General features: G+C 37.0%; 1 long non-coding RNA gene across 1 annotated transcript; it reads left to right on the top strand.

Annotated features, from left to right (window-relative positions):
- Nucleotides 1-9,942: 9,942 nt before the first annotated feature.
- Nucleotides 9,943-12,935, top strand: LOC113293827. The gene is made up of 2 exons (XR_003332597.1): nt 9,943-10,387; nt 12,251-12,935. It is a non-coding gene; the product is annotated as an uncharacterized LOC113293827 (long non-coding RNA).
- Nucleotides 12,936-26,191: the final 13,256 nt, after the last annotated feature.

Raw genomic sequence — 26,191 nt, 5'->3', positions numbered from 1 at the left:
TGCACCATAGTTCACATGAGATGATTGTGAACACTCAAAAATATATAGCAATGTGAACTACTACCCATTCTCGAACTTCCTTCTTTGTGATTCACCAACATCACTCTTGTAACATCCACAAAATAGCTTATAATAGGATTTCTCCAAGAATCCCAGTGCCCAAGTCCAAGAGAATAGAACAAGTGCAACGAAACGGAGCAAACACTAAAAAACAAGAGACAGGACAAAGACCAATATTAACTCATCCAAATTCAACAATTCTCATCTCCATTTTTAAGGAAATTCAATAAGGAAGAGAATTCAAAAAGAATGAGGTAAATCCGAGTTCGGACGAAGAAGTTACGACCAAAACAAATTTATCGAATATCGACGTCAAGTATGCATATAGGTTTGCGAACTTAAACCCCTGGATTTTGATTTTAAATGTTGTTATGCATACTTGGTATGTGTACCATGTAGTCCAAACATCCCGAACTATTATTTCAAACCTTAACATTTAAGAACCTTAAACACAGATCAAGTTAGGTAGAAATGAACGATAAGCAAGATTATTATAAGTATTCTAAGCAAATAAAAGTACAAATCTTGCTCAAGTTTATAGACATACCTTTTTAGATGAATCCAATCGAATTCTACCGCCTTACCGAACATAATCTGTGTGCCCCAATTCTTGTGCTTCCCTCACCGTATACAAAGCAGGTCATTCCTTGGTGAGGATGCACTTCCAACACAATAAAGTTGCGTTGGGGTGAACAAAGTCTTGCTCACCACAAGTGACCTTTGGATTATCATGAAAGAGATCACTTTTAGAATCTCTCACATCCAATTCCATTTTTCCAAAAAACTTGTTAAGTTCCAACAACATGGATACTGTCTTTTCCATAGTCATGGAGTTTTCTGGAAGATCATTCCTTTTCACACTCAAAACATCATTGTCTTTCTTCGGTATCCACTTCTGAGTGCGCCTAGGAATAGTTGGAACCTTCTTCCCATCACTCTCTTCTAGAATTCTTGGAAGAGAATTGGATTGACTATTCTTTTACAAGTTAGTCTTTATCCAATTGGGAGCATCGGATCCTGTCTTCGTCTTTACGAAGTTATCCTTTTGATAACCATTACGATTATGAAAAGGATTCATACGACGTTTATAGGCAAATCTAGGTCTATAATAGCACTGATTCCTTTGCCTAAAGGTTGGACAATTACAACCTGTAACGTTAAGAGGATCAGTCTTAACGTATGATCTTGGTTTCACAACTTCTTGTGATGCCCAAACAAGAACATCATGAAGTTTCTCATTCCGTATACGGAAACGACATCTCCTTTCCAGGTGACCTTTATTTCTGCAATAGTGGCAAACATAAGGAATGTTCTTACCTCGATCCGTGTGTGCTAACTTTGGAGGTTGATAAACTTTGCTATTTTGAACCTTAACTGCCGGAGAAGGTATTTCACTTTTGCCATCAGTGAAAACCTTTTGTGGGGAAGAATCACTAGCCTTGACAAATTTTACCTCTTTGCTAGTACTTGGAGCATTTATTCCATTATAGCCCAATCCTCGTGTATCACGATGATTTTTACTTGCTCTTAGCATAGTGGTTAATTTGCTTGAACTAGTATTGAACTTTTTCAAGTCATCTTCCAACATCTTGATTTTATCAAGAGCAGCAGCTAAATCAGCCTCAAGGCGTTTTTCTCGAGTGAGATAGGCGCTTTCTCTGTCGTCAAAACTTGTTTGCTGGGAGTTAAACCTTGCTTCAGATTCTGCAAGTTTCTCTTACAATAAAAAGTATTTTTGATAAACATTATCATATTCAAGTGACTTCATACGTAGGTTTTCCTCGGAATCCTTGAGGATCGATTCAGTAGAAGGATTCGAAAAATAAACACCTACGTAACATCTTCTCAATTTCTTGTTTTCTCGACAGAAAGGAGTCAGAAGAGGTGTGACATGAGAATTTGTAATCTTCTTCAAATTCCACGAATCCAAAAACTTAACATACTCCGAGACTTCCTCATCAACATCTCTATCAATATTTGAATCACCTTCATCAGAAAGTTTATCCAACTGTTCTTCTAGGAGAGTTTCTCAATCAACAGTTTTTACATCAAGAGAATGTTTGGATATTGACTTAGATGTGACAGTTCTCTCAGGTGAATCCAAGCTTTTAGAATCATATGGTAATTTCTGAACTGGTACGTTATTAGAGATAGACTCGTCCATAATCAGATCGCTACAAACACAGACTTATAAGGTCTTTAACGTGTTTGCCTGCTCTGATACCAATTGAAAAACGGGGGTCTAATAACACCAATCAATATTTCGCTTAGCAATCTGTATGGACTAACTCCGAAATACTTTGCTAGAGAATCAACTAGACAATCAGACTCAATCTAGATAAAAGTATCTCAAGGAGTTAATATTTCTCTCTTGTTTTTGATATTACTCAAGCTAATAGAAATCAACGAGTCCTAATAAAACACAAGGAATACTTGGACGGTACCAAAGACCAATATCCAAGGATCAATCAATATTAATCAACAACCAAAGGATTTCCAATTAATGATCACAAACGCACAACCTGTATTATTTCAATTATAAAGATAAAAAATATAATGCGGAAAATGAAATAACACAGACACAAGAAATTTTGCTAACGAGGAAACCGCAAATGCAGAAAAACCCCGGGACCTAGTCCAGATTGAATACACATTGTATTAAGCCGCTACAGACACTAGCCTACTACAAGCTAACTTCGGACTGGACTATAGTTGAACCCCAATCAGTCTCCCACTAATTCAAGGTACAGTTGTACTCCTACGCCTCTGATCCCAGCAGGATACTGCGCACTTGATTCCCTTAGCTGATCTCACCCACAACTAAGAGTTGTTGCAACCCAAAATCGCAGACTTGATAATAAACAAATCTGTCTCACACAGAAAAGTCTATCAAAAGATACTTTTGTCTCCCACAGAAAAACCCTAGGTTTTGTTCCGTCTTAAGATATAAAATCAAGGTGAACATGAACCAATTGATAATCTGGTCTTATATTCCCGAAGAACAACCTAGATTAATCAATCACCTCTCAACCATCCTTCTTGATTACACAAGCGGTTTGTCGAGGAATCACAAATAGTGAGACGAAGATGTTTGTGACTTCTTTATCTTGTCTATCGGAGAACTCTCACGATCTCAACCCATTCAAAGATTGTACTCGTATGATAGAAGATGCAAGATCAGATCACACAACTACGATAAAAGTAGTATCAGCCTGGCTTCACAATCCCAATGAAGTCTTTAAGTCGTTAACCTGGTTTTAGAGAAGAAAACCAAAGGTTAAAGGAGAATCGACTCTAGCGAGCGCACTAGTATCACACAGACGTGTGGGGATTAGTTTTACCCAATGTTAGATGTCTCCTATATATAGCCTTCAAATCAGGGTTTTGCCTTAGTTACAAAGCAATCCATATTCACCGTTAGATGAAAACCTGATTTAGATTCAAGCTAATATTTCTCAACCGTTAGATCGAAAACTTAGCTTGTCACACACACACTTGGGTAGACGTTTACTGGGTTTGTGAAAACCATGCCCAAACGTGTACGTGTATGTTGGTTCAACATAGTAACCCAAAAGGTTAACCATATGAGCATTTCATATTAACCTAGTGTTCTTCACCATAACTAGTTCAATTAACTCAAATGAACTATTTAGAGAGTTGTTCAATTGCTATGAGATCTTATGTAACTACACAACACACAATTGAAACAAAGATGATTCGATTCGATGAATCGGCTCATGAACTTTATAGCCACGGTTTGCATAAAGCATTCCTTAGTAATTTAAGTTTCTTGTTCAGAGCACATCTTTAGATCATAACCACTTAAGCTCACAAACAAGTTCGCGGACTTAAGGCAACCAGCAGAGTTTTCCAAACTTAGCAGAAAATCTCGGCAGAGAGACTTCCGCCAGTTCGCGAACTAGGTTCGCGGACTAAACATGCAAACGAGTTTTTGGAAAATCCCAGCAGAAATTCTCGGTAAGAGAACTTCCGTCAGTTCGCGGACTTGGTAAAGCCAATTCCTCTGGTTTCTCTCAATCAACAAAGTTCTAAAACTTCGGATTAAGGAATACATGGTTATGTAATCTAAACTCTCATTCCAATCATTGAGACATTCTTAGAGGACGTTATATAGCCGTTATTCACAGACCATTTCACGTCAGAGCAATTCTCAAAGTAATTGAAACTTTTCATGACTTTCGTCACTAGGTGAAGATAAACTTGATCAAAATGAAACGCTTTACCAACACACGAATTCGAGAAAAAGATAAGTAGTGAATACTCAGCTCGAAATGTCAAATGTGTATGACCCAGTCTATATAACATACGACTTTTTGTATCATAAGAAGTAGGAGATAGAATAGATAGACTTTTGAGTGATATATAAGTTCAAGTCTCCACATACTTTTTTGTTGATGAAGTTCCACGGTTCCTTGAGTAGATCTTCGTCATTGTATGATGAATCGCCATGAAGTCCTTAAGCTCAACTACACTTTTCTATCCTAGTCCGAGACTTAGCTATAATAGACTAGAAATCAAGACTCATAGTTTTGATCACTAACATTGACAAACATGCTTGATATAGAAACACATGCGAGGTCGACCGAGCTATGCTCTAACAATTGGTTCCTGTTCACCTTGATTTATCAAAAGAAGAAGCAAAAAACTCTTGGGTATTTATTTGGGAGACAGATTTATTCAATCCTATAGACTTTTCTGGGTGGGACAGATTTTTTATCAAGTCTTCGACTTTGGGTTGTAGAAACTCTTAGTTGTGGGTGAGATCAGCTAAGGGAATCAAGTGCGTAGTATCCTGCTGGGATCAGAGACGTAAGGAGCGCAACTGTACCTTGAATCAGTGTGAGATTGATTGGGGTTCAACTACAGTCCAGTACAAAGTTAATTGGTAGTAGGCTAGTGTCCGTAGCAGCTTAATACAGTGTGGTTTTCAATATGAACTAGGTCCCGGGGTTTTTCTGCATTTTCGGTTTCCTCGTTAACAAAATTATGGTGTCTGTGTTATTTCTTTTCCGCATTATATTTTGTTATATAATTGAAATATCACAGGACTGCGTTAATATCAATCAATTAGAATATCTAACCTTTGGTTGTTTATTTACATTGATTGACACTTCAATATTGGTCTTTGGTACCGTTCAAGTAATTCCTCTTATATTCAATCGAGCTCGCAGATTTCTATTTACTGATTGTTGATTGAATTAAGAGTTAGAGATATTAAACTCTTTGATATACTTTATTCTAGATTGAGTCTGACTGTCTAGTTGATTATCTAGAAAGTGTATTGGAGTAAGTCCTCTCAGATTTCCAAACGAAATGTTGTGTATGGTTGTTAGACCCCCGCATTTTCAGCAACGCACAGAGAAAAAATTTTAACGAGGAAATTGCACTCGCAGAAAAATCCAAGGACCCCGTCCAACTTTGAACACCAATCTGTATTAGGCCGCTACAGACACTAGCCTACTATCACACTTCGGATTGGAATGTAGTTGAGACTAAATTAACCCTCCAAGTAATTTAGCTGCAGTCGTGTTCTTTATGTCTCTTGAACCTCGCAAGGTTCTACGCAATTGATTTCCTTAGCTGACGTCCTTTACAGCCTAAGAATTGCTTCAACCTCGGTGAAGGATTTTTTTATATATCTTTTTCACAAAACACCTATTCGATTTCCCTTTAAATATGAATCAAGGTTTTGGAAATCTTGTACTTGTATCGAACAACCACTATGTAAAAAGTAGATATCAAAACAAACTTGTAGATTAGGGTTTATATACTCTACTAAACTTGTAAGGATACCTAATTTATTCTACAACAAGAACAATTAGAATATATCTAGAGATATCTTGTAATATATGAAGTTTATCCAGATTTCGACCAACTAATGTTGGTATATGATCTTAGATTGAAATCTATCAAATCTAGGGTTTATGATTAACAATCCTTGAATAACTTTATATCGTAAGAGAAGGACCCTACAATATACAAGAATTATTGAATTGCGTAACCACCTTAGAAGATTATTACTAACTTGTGCTTTGCGATCCTCAAACAAAGTCTTATTTTCTCGCTCTTGTTCTTAAAGAACGGAAGTATCAGAAAACATCCCTATGAAGCACATAAATTTTCCAAGGGATGGTTTGTGTAGATGACATGTTCCCTCTATCTATGGTGGATGGTTGTTTGAATCCTAAGAAAGTTCATGAGTTATTTTCCCTTTTCAAGACTCTCCTTATTTTCAAAGCCTTTCCTAAGTTACAATTCTAGCGCAAATAATTAAATAAATAATTACTCATCATAATCCGACTTTTTGTGATTGTCTTTTAATAAGGAAGGAGTTTAAAACATCACACACACTTTAATATGGCAGTCAATTTTATGTAGAAGAATAGCCATCTTTCCTAGAAGAGGACACTTCAAAAATTTGACTAAAGATTCGTGGATTGTTTCCTATTCACGAACTGCCTTAGCAACATATAATAAGTGTTGCTTTAATAAATCACTCATAACTGCTTCGTTGTAATTCAGAATTGAGTGATTCTTGGCTCCCTGAATTCATATTCTCATCGATGCAACATGAGGACCTTTCTAGGGCCATTATCACTAAATACTTGGGCTCAAATATCCTCGATAGTATACATAAATGTATATTTACCGTCATATGTTCCATATAGTGAGTACTTGTTTTGATAGATTAGAAAGGTGGAATTAAACAAGATTTACAAATGAAATTAGTTTTCACACACCATTGTTGATGAGATCCTTGTTGATATCTCTGTTGTCGTTCAACCTTCAAACTTCAAGGGTATTCAATGATTTATAACTCAACTACCATACTTTAATCCTAGTCCGAGACTTGACTTTAGTAAACTAAAAAACAAAATATAGTTTGTGCAATTAGCATTGAAAATACGATTGAGATAACAAAACCTGCGAGTTCGACCGAGTAGTGCTCTAACAAGATATTTTTCCCTCAATCTACTTATATGGAAAAATCCTTAAAACGCTTTTATGTGGACAAAGCACATCCGTTGAGTTCACCAAGGGTCGTGATATGAAGACCCATTTCGCCCTAAAGAAGATGCTAAAAAACTCTTTGGTCCAAATACCATATTTAAGTGTAATTGGTGCTCTTATGTATCTTGCAAACTTTACAAGGCCGGATATAACATTTTCAGTCAATATGTTGGTCAGATACAGTTCTGCTCCAACTTAAAGGCACTGGAATGGAGTCAAACAGTTATTTCTGCATCTTAGTGGTACTGTTGATTTAGGTTTATTTCATCCTTGTGGCTCTGAATCAAAGCTAAATAGATATAGAAATGTAGGTTATCTTTTTGATTCATACAAAGGATGATCACAAACTTGGAATTTTCTTTTATGGAGATACAACTCTATCTTGGCGGTCAGTAAAGCAAACAATTGCAGCTGCCTCTATGAACCATTATGAGTAACTAGTAATCCATGAAGCAAGTCGTGGATGTCTTTGGTTAGGTTCATTAATGCATCATATTCAAGAATCATGTGGGCTTTGGTCAATCAAAGAGCCACCAATAGTACTGTACGAAGAAAACACCGTTTGCATTGAACAACTAAAGTAAGGCTTCACTAAAGGTAGTCGGACGAAGCACATCTCTCCGAATTTTTTCTTAACACATCTAAAAAAGAATGGTGAGATTGATGTTCAATAAGTACGTTCAAGTAATAACCTAGCAGACCTCTTCACCAAAGCATTACCAACTTCAATACTCAAGAAATTGGTTCACAAGATTAGAATCCATCGACTTAAAAACGTGTAAGCCAAGATTCGCTGAAGTATCCATCAGGGGAAGCATCTTTGTAAAAGGTAATTTATAGGACTTATTGCGTTGACACTTTTTTGCTTCGTCAAGGTTTCGTCCCACTGAATTTTCCTTGTCAAGGTCTTAACGGGGCAACATATGCACATCCAAAATTATTCTAAGTCTCATTGTTCAGGTTTTACTCTCTTGAGTTTTCTTGACATATTTTAGTGACTCAAACACAATGATCATCACATGACTGTTATAAACATACATTTTTATTAAGAATATCTATAAATAATCTCATTCTCATTGTTACAGGGATACCTTTGTGTCTGGCCTTAAAAAATAGAGGCTATTATTTATTTTACTCGTTGAATAGGATGGGCCTCTTTTTTCACTCTAGCTTTCCAAGGCCGCTAATTGGGTTACCATTTTGCTTGGGGGTGTACCAATATACATATAAGACAAAAAACACAATTTCCTTTGGGTTGGTACGCATTCCCAAGCAAAATGGTACCCCCATAAAGTGGAGTAAACGCATATTTGGTCGAAAATTCCATCATAGCGGGCTGGAGTAAAACTAAATTTAGTCGGATTTTTCTGAGTTTCGGAGTATATTTGGTCTGGAAGCTGGAGTAAAACCAAATATAGTGGGGCGGATATTAAAAATGCGTCTGTTGACAGGCATAAATAATATCTACGTTTGAAACGGGGCGTAACTTCTAACTCCGTGCCGCAGTCAGGCGTAAAAGAAATGTACGCTTGAATCAAACGTAATTTGAAGGTCCGCCCGATGGGGCGCAGTTTGCATCTTCGCCCCACATGGGGCGCATGAGTTGTTGAACGCCTGTATGGGGCGCATATATTATCAACGCCCCACCCGTCAGAAATAATTCTAATAAAATCGATGTGTCGGGTAAAATTACAGTGCTTGAATTGTTCATACCTTCATCACAGTGGAAAAGAGCTGAGAATAAGGTTTACAAGTGAAGAGATAAAAACACTAAGAAGAATCTAGAGAAGGGAAAAACCCACACTCTTATTATTTCCTAACACTGACTCTTTTTTTTTTCTTTACAACTGACAAAGCCACACACACGTAGGACTGACACGCTCTAAAATTTAGAGGGGCGAACATTTAAGTTACGCCTGATTCAGGCGTATGTTGAAGCTATGCCTCATGGGGCGGACTTTTAAACTTCGCTCTTCATACAGGCGGTCACCAGGTGGTACGCTCCATGTGCGACGTAACTTCTATATCCGTCGGATATCAGACGCAGATTTTATTTACGCCCCAATCAGGCGTTTAAGTGTACGTCTGTCTGTCTATGGGACGGAAATAAAATGTATTCTTCATTTCTGGCGGACATTAAAACTGCGCCTGACTATAATTTTGCTCCACACCGTTGTGTTGAAACCAGGGACGAACCCAGAAATCTTCTCTGGGTAGGGCTGGAACATTCACGATTGCCAATGCGACCGAAGGCCGCAACTTTTTCCATAACGAACCAGGTAATAATTGAGATTTATCCATAAATTTCTAGATAGATAGACAAATGAAAGACGAAAATAAATAAACTCTATAACAAAGGCGATTGGATAAAGAGATTCATAATTTAGGAAAGGCAAATGGAAGAAAAAAATATGTTTTAAAGAAGGTATTTGTCTTAATTCTCTCATAACATAAGCTAAAGCTGATTAGGCAAAGAAAATACGTTAGCCAAAATATAATTAAGGAGGGCTAACCACTAATTTTGGAAAAATCTACATAACAAATTTTTTGTTTGCCTAATGTAGGGACAGGTTATAGCCCGGATCAGCCCCTTGCTAGGCCCGTCGTCCCTGGTTGAAACACTTCCAAACCCAATTATTTTTTAGTTTTTGGTTTTAACATGGTGGTTCCATTGTGGACGCTCTTAGCTCTTAGCAGCCTTGTAGTTTTCTATTTCTTTATCTTTCCCAACATATCAAATGTTGGTGCAGAATTTCGCTTGCGAGAAAAGTCCGTAGAAGCTCCCATCTCCTACGCGGGTGCCCGTAGTAACTACAACATATTCACACACGCGAGCAGGGCGTAAGTTAGAAGAAGGTCTATGCCAGTATAGACTAGAGAGAGAATAGAATCAACCCAACAGTTTCAACTCGGTGTCACTACTGCTGTAATTTGCGCGACAGGATGTACTTTTCAGACAAATTGGGGTTCGATTCATCTGTTTTCAGAAATCTAACCTCGTGTTAAAAAATCTGATTATTTATTGCAGAATTATAATTTAGACCGATCAAATTGCAGAAAAATTCTGATTCTTTTTTTTCATAGTAATCAATCAATCAATCTGAATTCTGCGCAGCTGTGCTTTGGAATATTTTGTTTGAATTTCGATTGAGATAAAGGTCGGAGTAAAATCTCCGATCTGAGAAATGATAACGCGTTCTAAACTTGTTGAGCAACTCAGAGATTATCAGCTTCGATCTCAACATAAATGGGCAAAGCTTACTTTCTTCTCTCCCAAACCCCAAATTATCACCAGGTACAAATCTCTTTCTTTTAATTATTGTATTATGAGGGGATTTCCCTTTTGATATTATTCTGTTGATTACAAGTTGAATTCTTTGTTGCGTTTGTTTTCTGATAGTTGAATTATGACGAAGATAAAACCCTAGTTGATGTTAGAAATTTAGAAATTAAGTTATAACAGTAGTTACTAGTTAGACGACTAAAACAACGACTACAACTGTGGGATTTCTAGATTATCTTCAAGTGTTTGATTATGTGTTGTAGGTCTGGGAAGATCATAAGTAGATTCCTCCCAATCTGATCTTGATTATGTATGCTTCTTCGAGTATTGGTGTACACGTGGTCTGGCAATTCTTTTAGATGTTTAGAAAACTGAAGTTGCAGTGTGCAATGTGAATTTTGGCTTAGAGGAATCTGTGATTTACACCGATCTGTATTCTGTTCACTGTAATGGTAGACAATTTAATGTTCACATTCAGATGTGACCTTACAAAGTTTGTTATGAAGACGTTTATTAACAAACAAGGGGATAGGTTAATAAGAAGTATCTGAGTTCGTAATGAAATAATGGTAGCATACCTCAATGACGTGTGAGAAGACTAAGTATTTGGTTTGTAAGTACTCTGTTGTTGTTGCCAAAGGAGCTGGCTTTTGTACATATACGTCATGGGGTTAATTTGTTAGACAGTTACCAGAGCTGTAGGTATAATTATCAATGTTACCAGATGTCCAACTCCAGCTGCTATCAGAGATGTATATATAATTGTCTCTTACTGTTCTTTAAATCCAACATTAGGGTATATTGTCATGTTGTTAACAGTTCAGACTGTCCGGGATTAAATGTCAAACGAAATCAAAGATGATACGCTATGTTGTCTTAGTGATCTGTCCTTTTTAAATTTCATCTGATCATCAAAGCATGTATGGCTTTAAGAATCCAAGTATCTGTTACCGCCAAAAGAAAAGCTCGATGGATAAATGTGGTTCAGTAATCTCAGGCTTAGATTTACCCAGCTTTAAAATACATTCATGCTTTACAAGCACGTATACTGCTGTGATCACCTGTGTATTGAACCTTTTCATTTACAAGTTATAGAAGCTTGTTCTGGCCTGAATGGCAATAAGGATCCTAAACGAAGGCGTATGAGAATCTCTAGGGTATTCCCTCATGAGTACATCTGTACATGGAGACTTTTTTTTAATTATTTTATATTATGCACCTTTTGCAGGTAAATAGGCTGGGCTTCCAACACTTGACAGTAGGTATTGCACATTTTAGGTCTCTTACACGTGAAATTGTGCCTAAGTAGCATCTGAAAAATGTACATAAAGTAGCTCATTTGATAGTAAAGTTTCTCTGAGATTCATAAAATATCTTTCTTGGTTGAAGGATTAGGAAGTGAATCTCATAAAAAAGATGTAAAGGCCAGTGGCTTTCTTATGGTGTTTTCCAGCATTCTTTGTTGGTCAGGGGACCTTTAATATCTGGCTCAACGGTGCAGCACACAAGGTGGTCCTTTGACCTTGGGATACTTGGGAAAGTTTCTTTGCATTATGTGAGGCTAAGTGACAATATTACATTATAGATCTCGTTTAGTGGCTTATTCAAAGTACATCTTGGTAAATGCTACATGAAAGCAGCCTGAAAATGCACCTAGTTGTCTCTCTGGAGTTGCGTTCCAGGTTGATTGCGTTGTACCTTATAGAAACTGAATTTACCTATTCTTTGTCTGACTTGTTTTCTCTCTTTCTAAACCTCTATAGTTTTGTAAATGTTCTGTTCTTTCTACAACTTCCTTTGTATCACACCATACATCTGTTCATCTGATTAGTACTTGTATTATATAAAACTCAAAACTTCTATTGATACTTGCAGGGCTGATGTTGCAGTAGCCCTCTTGTGGGCTTTACTTTTTACAGTACTTCTAGTATCAACATACGTAGCATTTTACTTCAGAAACTTCAAGATCTCAGTTTTCATCATATGTCTTGGAATCCTGCTTCCAGTATGTCTGAAAATTTCTAGGCAGAGAAAATTAGCGAGGAAAAGGGAGAGACGGTTGCTGTTACCATTGTCCATGTAAAGATCAGCCAGGTTTTGAAGGAGATTTTCAAAGTTGTCCAATCCTATTTGTGTTGGTCAACCGGGAATCACTATTTTCCCTTGAACCATATATGTTTGTTAGCTGGCTAGATGCATCACCATCCGTTCTCGGGTAGCAGTGACACTCGGCGTCCTTCCAGAAAAGATGGTATGGTTTTTTTTCCTGTCTCCCCTCCCAACTTTATAGGCAACATCTGAAACCCATGAAAACCTGCATACCAAACACTATTGTCATGTAAACATCTTACATTTCGAGCTTAATCTCAATCTGTTATAGGCATATTCTTTCTTGTTTCTTAGTTGTAGAATTTTACCCAAAAATGGGTATACTACACTTGGATGGGTTATTAAATGTAATACTTTTTCCAAGATTGAGACAGAAAACGTAGTTATTGAGCTGAGAATTATATAGACAATTTATTATATGGAACATGGCAGAATTCAACTTGGTTCATTTCAGTTTAAACTGTTGTTTTAAGTACCAACTGATCATGGCAAAATATGAATTTCTTATGTGGTTGGTTTTTTGTCCCGCGTTCTTTGCATCACTATATAGGACTTGTTTCATCCAGCATAAAAGTTTCTGCAACACTCCAACTGACTTACTATTTTGGAATCAAAACCTATCAGGGTCCAGGGACTCGATTATGCATTCCAATAATAACAGATATTAGAGAGAATAAGGCATGGAGAGTATTATCTCTACCTCTCTGATTGAACCCAGTGGATATGATCTTATCTATAACTTATTGTATTTTATTGTGTCTAGACACCTTTGACATTTTGGATTGTCCTAAAACTTGTGCTGGCATGACCATCTCCTTTTCGGTTACATTAACCCTAACCAACTCACAATGTATAAGAACCAACGAAGTGATGGATTACCTAAATTTCATGGTCATGGTGGCAGACATAAACTATTTTTTTTCTTGTATATCTAGTGAATGACTCTGGGCCACGCCAAGTTGGTGCCCTCGAGAAGTGCAGGGTCTGGCCCTTTAATTAGGGGCTCCCATAATTATTGCTGGATCACCTTGGCTTCTGCTTTTGATTTCACACTCGAAACTGAAAGCTGTAGACGGATAATTAGTTAGGTCCAATTCTGTTCTCTAGGGTTGTCTTTTGTGGTGGGTGTTCTAGGACAATTCAAACTGTTGTTATCTTCTTTTCTTTTCAAATGAGTCTGAAAATAGCTGGGTTGGCAAAACCCAAAAGTTAGAAATTCCGCAAGAACTTGTGTTGTTTAATATGCATTTATGTTAATGATTGGAGTTTGGATGCAATCAAAATGGGTCCTCTTCTTGGCATTACTCACACCTCCAATATGGACTGGGATCTAGGGTGTCAGATCATGAATGAAACCATAAAGATGGAGTTAAGATGTCTTTGATAGTTGTATAATCAAAATTTGCTTCTTAATTATGAGAGGTGAGGTAAGAAAAACCTAATCATCATTCTGATTTATTAGTGCTTCTCCCCACGATTCCACTGATGTGAAAGAAAGTTTTCAAGTCCAATTAGTCGATCAAAATCATCAATATGTCCTTAAATCTTCAAATGAAAAGATAAAGAAAAAGAAAGTGGGTTTGCAGGTTTCAAAGGGAACAATCTTTTTTCGAAAATTTTGTGCGTGCGACTATAGATGGAGATTGGAGACCACAACTTTACACTTGTTTTTCATTTCTATCAAAAAAGTTACAGGTTTGCTGTATCATAAACCTGTAATGCATGGCGTACTAATAACACCAGTTGATGTGCCAAAATTCGCACAACATCCGAATATGAGAAATGCAGGGTGTAATAATATTCGTCGACTGATATCTACTAACTTGGATCTGTGTTGTTGCACTAGGTATCATTCTGGAGGTTTCATGGTTATTTTTATCAGATACAACATAGGGTTTTCTTTTTAATGTCATGTCATAAGAAAAGAAGTTGTAAAATCTTAGGAATATCTCACATCCAGATGATCACTGAAACAACTTGTAGCTAGCTTACATAAAACTCAAGTAAAGATTGTAGAGACTTAAAGTGGTGTTATTCCCTAATCTCTCTTTTATGCTTAAAAGGATTAGGTACTTCATGCCCACTCACTCACTGATCACATTGAGAGAACTTTACAGAAAAGCCAAAGAAGAAGGGATTGGAATCTATGATCTGTTACTACTCTTCATGGACGTGAGAAGACACACTACCAATTTTCTAAGATATTATGGCCCATTCCTTCATTATTTCCACTTCCATCTACTTGTTTCTCTGTGTAGGCCTGCGGTTTTTGTTCCAATAATGAATTTTATTGAACTCTTCTCAATGTGGCGCCACCTTAAGATATCATATTTTCAAGGTGTTAGCCAAAATTATAGAAACTAAAAGGTAAATTTGAAATCAACTTTTGATTGTGCTCTCATGTGTAATCCATGTACGCACTCAAAAAGTCTCAGAAATCTACTTTTCTCCCGAGTACACGAACGTAAGGAGACACCTGAGTACTAGATTCACTTTACATGATATTGTTCCAAGGAATATTTCTTGATATGGGTTTTCAAATAAAGAAGACACAATTACATTAGGTTGCATCTGCTGATATCCTTCGGTTATAGTCCTGGGCCTCCTGGCCTTTGGTTATAGAGGTGTATATGAAATGAAAGGTCTAACTGATAAGAGCCAGCTTTGTGCTGAAATGCTCATGGATTGTGTTCTATGAAATATTCTCCTTCTCCTTGTGTTCTGACAATATTGTTCTTACAGAATATATTCACTCAGAAAAGTTGAAATCTCGGACCTTTATTGATCAGTAGCCGTAGGGCGCACATTATTGAGACTTGAAACCTATCCTAGTCTAGCCGCAGTCTCTGGTTTTATCATGCACTCCACATGGTATGAAAGAAAAAAAACCACGTACACACAAGTTAATGGAGACGATTGTTGAAAGAAGGGATATTGAAAACGATAAAACATGGAAATATTAGTCAAGGATGATGATTATGATCAGCTTATTAAAAGCTGATGATTGACTGGTTTGGTGCTCGATCACTGTTCAATGGTGGTGAATCAAGAAGATAGTGAAGCCACGTCCCGTTTGGAATATAAATAATAGTCTAAAAGTCGTTGTCTGTAATATTTTTGGGGTCCTTGTTAAATCGCTCTCTCATTTTTTGTCTTCACTCTCCGATTCATAGTCCATCCCGGTCGGTCATCCTCTTTTTCTCCCCAAAACGAACACACATGAGAATTCTCATTTTTGTAATAAGTTTGGACAAAAGAAGCACTAACGAAAACACAAAACAACCCAACACTTTTTATGATACTTTTTCAATATTAACGGACAGTCAAGGAAAATGACGTGCCCATTTTCCTTACGAAAAGGATATGCATGCTCGTTTTCAAGCTCACTTTTTACGCATGGTAAGAAAATCACAGGAAGAGGGGGGTTCCCTTCCAAGCTGAATTTTTTTACAGAGTTCAAATTAAAATTCCAAACTAGTTGCCGCCAACTACTTTGTTTTTCTTCTGCACACCAAATTTCACATTCTTCTAAGTTCTAACTTCTAACTAGTAGTGGCTTTAATTAGTGATCTTTTTTTTTTCTTTTGATTGGCTGACTTTTGTTAGCGGCCATGAAGGACCTTAAAATAGTTGACCAATGAATGCACCACTAACTAATGTACTACACCTACTTTGACTTACTACTCCTACTTTGACTTACATATAACTGGTGTTTGAAATCCAAAGCTGGCTGATTTGGGGCTAACAACTCATAAGCCATAAAGTTGGTGCAAGTAAGGAGATGGTGGACGGTGGTTAATGCCAATATCTACTTTCGGCAAGCTATATCCGCGTGCATCATGTATGTACGGGATAGTACATGATTGCTAGTCAACTGTGAACATATCTTTTCACAAGTGATTTTAAATTTAATACATCGATGACAAGTCAATAAGTAGCCAGAGAAGTTAGGTAGGTAGCTAATGCGGCTACCGCCTACTGCCCATGAATGGTCTTAATCATCTTGATTCGTATCTGATATTCAGTGATTGGTAGATAATTACATACGTGTGTACTCATTCGACCCCTACTGCGAACAGGGACTAGTTTATCAACTACCAACCCGGTAGGTGTCTGTATAGGTATTGGCATGATACAGATACGGCTTCATGTTTCAAAAGAAAGTAACTATTGGGGCTTCCAGAAGAATCTTGCTACTGGGGCAAAAAAAAAATTGTAAGGGCTGCAATGGGTTAAAATGTCTCAGATATGATAGGGATCCAACTATGCAGACGTTCAAAAATATTTTTTTTCCCTTATAACTAAATCTAATTCTAAAACAAACAACAAAACAAACCTAAATCTAACATATCTTTTCCTCTTATTCATGTCCTCTTCTTCTACATCACCCTTTTTTCTCCATCCTTTTTTTTCCTTTTTTTTCTGATTTTTAAAATTATTCATTATCAATTAAATTATTTTCTACAAAACATGATGAGACAAAGTAAGTGAACAAAGATAACAACTGAAATCAAAAAGAACGTAAAAATGCAGTGAATTCGATTGAATATTTTCAAATGAAGACGTAGAATCCGAAAATGGAGAATTGGTGAATGAAGGAGTTGAAACAAAAGTTAATGTTCCAGAAACGACTGCTACTACATAAAGGAGATTAACCCATTATTTATTTCTGCTTCTGATTTGTTAAATAGGTGAGATTAGATCAAGTTAGAGTTTAAAATTGGGTTTTTGAAACAAATTGCGACTAGAAGTTCTTATTTTTCCAACCGTATACCGCTCATTACGGTTGAAAAACTATAAAATCCCAACAGTAAACGGTTTCTAAGGTTGGGGAAATAAGAAATTTTAACGATAAGTACTTTATACAGTTGGGATTTCCTAACTCCGGAAGTTCTAATAGCCAAAAAAAATCATAGGTCGAGTTTACGTCTAGGTACTCCCCAACCGCAATAGAAAAATTCTCAGCCTTCGGACACTAGCCTACTATCAGACTTCGGACTGGAATGTAGTTGGGACCGAACCCACCCTCCAGGCGATTCAGTTACAGTCACGCTCCTTTCGTCTCTTCAACCTCGCAAGGATCTACGCACTTGATTCCTTTAGATGACGTCTTTTACAACCTAAGAGTTTCTTCAGCAGAAGTGAAGATTTTTGATACCAATCTTCCTCTAATAGATAATCCTATTTGATTTCCATTTAGATAAATATCAAGGTGTGGAAATCTGTTTGCAATATACAAATCTAGTAAACCTCACAAATCCTGATGTTACGACTCCCGAATAGCAGCCTAGATTCTTAACCACCTCTCAAGAACAATCTTCAAAAGATCAACTAAGATTAGTTTCAGATATCTATCTTGAGGAATAACAAAGTCAGTGGCGAAAAGAACTTTGCGATTTCTATCTATCTTGCCTGAAAGAGATCATGAGAACCTCGATAACAGAAAAGCAAGATCGGGATACACGAACTATCAAGGTAAAGATAGTCGGACCTGGCTTCACGAATCCCTAAAGCGGGGTCTTTTAGTTGTAGACCTAATTATGTTTCTCAGATGAAACTTAGGTCAATAGAGGAAGACTCTAGAATCAAATAGGAGACAAAGTATCAGAGATTTATTTTCCAGTTGAAAGAGTATCTCTATATTTGTAGTTTTTCCAAGACCAGGGGTTGCTTAGAATTCAAGCTAAGATAACTTGAGAATCAAGCAAAACATATTTTTGAAAAATACAATAGAAGAATATACACTTAGGCCCGGTTACGAAACCATGTATAATGACCATTCGGTTCGGCAAGTTATCCAAAGAGCTAAAAGTAATTTTGATATCATTCAAACACTTAAGAGTTTAATCATGATGCACACACATATGTGCTCAAGTGATCAATGAAGTCTTACAAGCGTTTAAGAGGGTTCTAGTAATGATAAACATATTATAAAAATAAGTCTTTGAGCATATACTAAAATATAAACCGAGACAGTTGGTAGTACGATTCGCTAACCGCATGGCTTATTCACGAGTCAGGGTGTAACGGTTCGTGAACTGGGTTTTCCAACCCTACAGGTTCGTAAACCGGGTTCACCAACTGCTATCCTATTATACCAACTTTGAAATTTAGTTCACCACGGTTTGCTAACCGGGTTCGTGAACTATTTCCAACTGAACTTGCGGTTTGCGGACTGGTTTGCCAACCTTCATATATATGGTTTGCAAACTAGTTTGCCAACCTACCTTGAGCAGAAATATCAATGAGTTCAATAGTTTTCTCTTATGATGTTTGAAACATTCCCAAGTTATAAAATCATTTGCATGGCAATTTTCAATTGATCCACAAATTAATTCATAGAACTAATATTGTTAAGGACCGTTAAACATCTTTACTTAGAATCATATTATTGAGATTTTTCACAAGACAAACTTGACTCAAAACTTCTTCTTTATAAATCTACTAGAAGTCATAGGACATAGTCTCCATAGATAGAATGGTAAGATAGTGAGTAAAATAGAATTGTTCAGTCTTCACATATATGGTACAGAAGTTCTACAAATATCTTCGTCGATCTTCTGATACTCAACTCCAAATTCTAAACTAATCTGAGACTTGACTTGGTAGACTAGAAATCAAGATATTGTTTTGATCACCTAACATTGAGAACAAGTATGAGATAGCAAAACTTGTGGGTCCAACCGAGCAATGCTTTAACACTTCTTCTATTCGACATCTAAATCATATGAGCATACACTCAGCTTTTATTTAGTATTTAGGAAGCAACACGATAGTCTGATTGATCTGAGAAGAAAAAATATATTTATACGCAAAGATGGCCGATAGCAGACAAATTTCCTCTGAGATGTTAGCAATAATTTCTAGTGTTGGTGCTAATAAATTTATGATGTTAGACATATATAATGATAAAGAATATAATAATTATTCAACGTATCCATTTATTTCGACATTGGAGAAATATGGTGGTGAATGATACTCAAGAGTCCAAAAGGAACAATATCTTGTTCCCTTTCTGTAGATGGTATCCAACATGCTTTGTATGGTCTTAAAAGGAAAAGCGCTAATCCAAAACATGGGATTTATTTAAAATCTCTTGTATCAAGTTATAAAAATAAACGCTTAACGTGATCCGAGGATCTTTTCTATCTTCACTTGTATTTCCTTTCTTGGGAGTTCTAATTTTATGTAGGTCTCAATTTTATTTCTTCTTTACCAACAATTTTTCATAGCGAGTTTTTCAAAAAAAGGAACACACTTAAAGGACGTTTTAAAAAATATAGGTTTGTCGTTCGAATCCAAAAATAAGCTTTTCGGGATAAGGAATGGACAGTTGAAGTCAGTATTATATACTACCATAAAAAAGTCTTAGGTGATTATATCAACTACCTAAACTTGAAACTCGTCAGCACTAAATTCATTATCGATCAAAAGAAGATAAGTTTTTCCAAGCAGATATTTTTAAGCTCACTCTGGTCTTTCTTGTTGTGTAAGAAAATTTAGGTGTCATGACATGAATTAGAACTAGGATATTAGAAGAACAGATTAGTAAGATCGACGATACTTTATACCCTGAATGGCAGCTTAGGTATTTTTCTATTAGCCTTCTTGGGATGGAAGGTCAGTAACAGAATCTGCTGGCCTTTATGCTATCATGGTATCCCACGAGCAAAGGTACTGGGATCTAATATAATGTATGGAGAAAGAGAATTTGTACTAGGAGTAACATTGCTTCTAGTAGGTCGTTCGATCTTAATTTGAATATCTTAGGACGTGGATGCCAACTTAGCACCACAAAGGAAAAAAACTCGTAGCTTACACTTACAAGCCCTCACCTTTTAAGTACGATCTTTTCGTAGGCGCTTGACCCTAATTGGATCGAGATTGATTTAAGAGACATAAGGTCCATACACCTGTTTTTACATGGCTTCAAATGGGGTACTAGTTTACTGAGGATGGTACCAAATCTCATATAATACATATTAGAAAACCTATGAGATTTGGTACCTTAGAGCAGTTCCTATGGACTCAGCAAATCAAAGATTTGTTCGTTTTGATCCCACTATGGATTCAACAAACATGAAAACGGATGAACAAATTTGTTGGTTTGTTGAGTGAGATGAAAGAACAGGTGCGTGCTCGAAGGATGGTCGGGCGATCATGGCATACTCGCTGGCGTGTGAGCCAACAACGCCGGCGTTTGTCACAAAACCGCCCGTGTTTACTTCACACGCCAGCGTCTCTACTAAATTCTCCAGCGTTTGACACAAAACAACCAACGGCTAAATCTGGACAGATGAAAATCCTTGTCATCCAACGGTTAGAATTTTGAGTTCTATAAATATTCCCCATTTCAATTCCAAATTCACACATCTGGTCTTCTTTACTCTTCTTCTCTGAGCTTAAAAAAATTCTTCAATTCTTGAATTCAACAAATTTGTCGAAAGAAAATGTCTTGGCCCTTGTTAGTTCCGCGAGCTCCGTATACTGAAGAAGAAGATGAATCTATTTGCAGAAACTATGTTTTTTTATTTACTCAGCTTGCTTCAGCAAACTATCCATGGGTGAATTTCTGGGCGGTTATTCACGACGGGTTCTGTAGTGACACCTGTAATCCGAGTCGTCGTGCTATATGCAAAATAAAAAACCATTTTGGTACAATTAATAAAGAAGTAAATGAGTTTGTAGATTTAACTATGCAAGTCAATCGATATAGACTGAGAGGTGAAACTGATGCTGAGATTGTAAGAAGATCTTTGTATGAAAGGAGAAGATGGAAAAATGTGACTTTTCGTTTCGAAATCCTTAAGGTGTTGAACAATTTCAACCGCTTCTTTGAAGTTTTTGTTCCACCTAGTACTTCTCACCGTTCAAATGTAAAATGCTTAATTTTAAACATATGTAATTCAGTGAAGCTAATGTAAAATGCTTAATTTTAAACATATGTAATTCAACGAAGCTAATGTAAAACGCTTAATTTTAAACATATGTAATTTCATTTAAGTCAAACCGTCGTACTTTTAAAACTAGAATTACAAATGTAGCAGAATTAAAAATTACAATCCCTGTAAAGTCGCTCATCGCTAACTCCCACATTGTTATCTTATGGAGTCAATAATTCTCCAAGACCTAGGATATCCTCAACTACCAACATATTAACTAAATTTCCATAAGGTGGAAAAACTGGTTGAACAACATTAGGCGATTGGAAAGCACTCGGCTGGAAAGCACTCGGTCCTCCAAACATATAAGATATTTGTTGTTGTTGTTGTTGTTGTTGTTGTGGTGGTGGTGGTGTAACAGTGTAGCAATCATTTGGGTTGTAGGGAGAGAAGGATGAAGAAATGCGCCTAGGATCTAGCTGCATTACTTGAGGTTGAGATACATGCACAGTTTGTGGTGAAGTACTGTGCGGTACTTGTGGTGAAGAACTCTGTCGTACTTGTGTTTCTCCCACCACTATATTATCACTATCGGGCAATGATCTGTTGCTCCTGGTGGAATCCGTAGACGGTGAACGCCCATCATCATTTACAGTTTGGCTCAATCCAAACATTGTGTCCTCGTGTCATTCCGACACACACCCAAGTGTATAGCCTCTATTTGTCGATTCAGCCAATACATATTGTTCAGTTGGCTCTTCAACTCTTCGTAACTGGCAGTCACATTGTAGTAAGGATAATCATGTTCCACAGCTTGGGAAACAGTGGGGATCGTGGTTAGCTCACCTTGTGAAGTAATACTTGGCATCTCTCAACGAATTTCAGGCATATTTAACGAAGATGATGAAGAACTTGCACCCGTGGTGGGGTAAGTCATAAAGCATGGCTCTTTTGGAGGTGGCTGGCTAGGAACGATATTTGCATCATGAGCCAGGCATGATAACCTTAGGAAATCAAACCCATAGATGTGCATGTTGTGTGTCCCAATTACAGGCTTCGCAACCGACCCGTACAAGGTGGCATACTGCGCTTCACCAATATTCCTCTATGTATTTAATTCATACCTCTCCCAGTTGATTCTTCACAGCCGACCAAAATCTGATCCAGAGGTTTGCATTTGTGCTGGTAGGTTAAATGCAATTGCATATATACCTTGTATTTGGTACTGCAGTCTTTCTCTCAGGTACCAAACCCCTTTAATCAAATCTGGAGTGTAATAAACAACTCTACGGAGAGAATAATCAAGAATACGTTCTCCATCATTACCACCATACTCATGAAAATCAATGTAAGGGTAAACAACAATATTTTTGTGGCTCCGAGTCATCTGATAAAACCTCTGAACAAAACTGGAACCTGAGACGTCGCTGCCAGTGTCCTTCACCCAGTTGGTCGAGACGTACATGTCCAAGATTGGAAATCTATGGGTATTGTCTTTAAGGATTGGTTTACGAACACAGAAGTAGGTATATACCACCAATACTGTAAATTACTCCATAATTTTAGTATTTTGACTTAATCTACATTTGTTCATAAAAATTATTTAAATTTAAAAAATAATAATTTTGATATTTACCTCTATGATGCCCCAGAAACCAGTGAAGTTGACTATACCTATGGACGCTTGATCAAGCCCAAAGTACATTTCTGCTAAAATTGCAGAGCCCCAGTCATAATCTGGTGCTTTATCAAGATCTTCTAACGCTTCAAGTCAACCAACACGAGAAATAAAAGTTGAGTTTGGAAAGAATGTCTGACCCAGTACCCATAAGATAAACACCCTTTCGAGTTCAGGATAGTCATCTACATTTTCTGGGTTTTTGCTTTGGGTAAGGAAAAGCTTCAACGTTGAACATAATATCCCACCTCCTTTCAATTCTTTATGATGTTCACATATATCTGCTTCTATAAACAAGGGAAGAAGCATCTTCCATTTACTATTTGATATCCTTTCATCTTGGTTGTATGGTGCCGGATCTCCCACTCCACTTGGGATCCCACAAATGAAATACAAATCAAGGGGCTTAATTCATGTTACAAGAATAATATCAACTATAATTAATTCTTGTGATTATTTAATAATTATTTAAAAAATAAAATTTAAGTTAAGTTAAACTAGCTTACCAATTTCAAAATCCATAAAATGGAACGTGTGCGTCGTCGGTCACCACCTTTCTATCAATACTGTCGTAATTCTGTTGTTGTGTCTTCTAGGGTTCACACTATAAAGCGCACGCCAGGGATATCTGCCAACCCTTTCTCGAACTTGAGGGGGTAGACCTTCATAAACAACCTTTAAATCTGAAAACCCACCTCTCATTCTATAATAACCCTCAAACCGATCTTGATGCCCCGATACATGACCTTGGACTAATGATGGAGCAGCAACGACACTCGGCGACGCAAACTTCGCTTCCCAATTTTGAGAATAATCTACACCTGTGGCAGGCCGCGGTACCGGTTTATTTCTTCGATCTCTTCTCTTCTTTACAAATTGACCGCTTTTCTTATTAAGTTGCTCATATTGCATCAAAAAAATTTGGTTTAGAAGAGTTTTAGAGGAAGGAAAAAGAAGTGGTGTGACTGAAAATGAATTGGGTCGAAGGAATTTATAATTTTGAAAATTATAACATTGAAAATATGGACGCTGGATAATAGACGGTTGACGATTTTGTTTCTCACACCCGCGTTTGTGTCTTGCACACCAACGTTTTTTCTACCAACGCCGCGTGTAACTTACACATGCGAGCGAGTGTTCCTAGCCCTAACGCTTGATGATCAATCGTCCACTTCTGTTCTTATAATGGAGAAACTTATTTGGCCATCCACCTGGCTTAACAAAAAATTGGACTTGTACATTACCATAGGAATTGGCCTTAAGGTCATCAGTGATACCCCAATTAGCAATGCTGCCTTTCTCTGCTTCCTGGTCCTTGATCTATTGTTGCATTGACGTTTGATTTTATTCTCTTCTACCTCTTCCTTTAATTTCCAGCTTTAAACTCGGCATATATCCCAACCGCAACCAGCCTCATCGAACAAACTTTGCAGCTGTAACGGCCAACGTTAAAGTACGTTGTTGTTGAGGGTGAAAGCATCTAATCTTGCCTCCTCCACTTTGTTCCAGTGGCGGTAATACTCCAAGGTAGCCTATCATTACCCGACACTTGTCAAAAGTTAGATGAACTAGTAGCGCGCGACAGTAATGATTGGTTCTGCTGCATGTTCTACAGTTTTACCTTACTTTGTCAGTCCTTTAACTCTAGCAACCGCACGAGTGGGTTGGTAGGTAACTTTAAAATTTAATGTTTTCAAGGACACAAATGAAACAGACAGTTTTTACTTTAGTTAACTTAATTAAGTACTCCATAATTGTTTTGATATCCGAAAATGACTTCCATAATTATTTTGGATAGATATTTTTGGACTAATCAATTCGGAAGAAGAGTTAAAAATCGGGACATGATAGGACTTACAAGACCGACTCTTAAATTTGAGTCCAAATCTGTTCACACTCCTCCAACAAGTGTATATTTCACATATTCTTCTAATTGGTTGATTTTTTAATTGATGATCTCATTATTTTCATGTTTATAATCACGACCTTCGTTACATAATTCTCTAAACTAAATCGAGGATAGAAATTAAAATATGAAATATACACTCGTTAAAGAGTGTGCACGAATTCGCAATTTGAAATCCGTTTCATATCGACCGTTTCCGGATAAGGAAAGTAACAACCTCATTGCCAATGAAAACGTATAATAGTTAATAGTACCTAGCTGGATTAAATAATTTCAAGAGATTTATACAATCTCTTATGCACTGGTTGTTTGACATTTGGATACAAATAATATCCGTGCAGTGTCATATCGATATCGAATAATGTCGGTCATTGCACGTTAAAGATAAAAAATTTACTGATTTGGTGAACTTGAAACATAAACTATTTATGGATAACGAAAGTATACTGTATATCATCACATGGAAACCAATAATTAGATTACACGTGGGATAGTATCACTAGCCGTCCACAATCCACATTAAAAAAAAGAGCACAAAGACAATAGAGGTATTAGGCAAGGCAATTAGGACGAAAATATTAAAGATCCGAAAACTTATAAAATTAAGGAGGGGCAAAGGACCAAGGACGGTAGGTCCAGCAGCTAATTTTACGAGCCACTGGACCTTAACCTTAGGTACTGTGTACTAATGATTTTATTTACGTCTTAGTTTGTGTCACACGTGCATTGCTATGTTTAGAATGATGTGCCCTTATGGTCCCACCAGTGTAGTTTTAGTAATAGAGATGATGTTAACCACACGATTGCACGTAGTTAAATCTCAAGTTTTGATTTCAGGTCCCCCCCACACTGACTGTTTAACTGGATGGAGTGTGTGATTTTGACAATGAACTACGATGAAGGGAATATGTACGGTCCAAACGAGTATTAAAGCCTGAAAATAAGAAAGAAATGAAGGTGAACGTGAACGTGAAGGCGCTTCCTCTATTTAATTTCACAGGGATTTTGGATATCCGTCCGCGTCGCCCTCGATAAAATGTTTCTACTCTGTAATCCCTTCAAATCCAGCAAGTATGCATCCATATTATACAAGACCGGGGTAGGAAGTTTAGCAGTGAGCTAGATTACCCCGCTCATGATTTCAGCATCAAAATGGAAATGATAAGTAATAATTTAAAGTTAGTACTGGAACAAATTGTACATCTGGCTAATCAACTGATTAGTATCTTCCCAAATCAAAA

Source organism: Papaver somniferum, chromosome 1, assembly GCF_003573695.1.
Source record: "Papaver somniferum cultivar HN1 chromosome 1, ASM357369v1, whole genome shotgun sequence".
In the NCBI taxonomy this organism is placed as follows: domain Eukaryota; kingdom Viridiplantae; phylum Streptophyta; class Magnoliopsida; order Ranunculales; family Papaveraceae; genus Papaver; species Papaver somniferum.
This window is presented reverse-complemented; position numbering and strand designations above follow the sequence as displayed.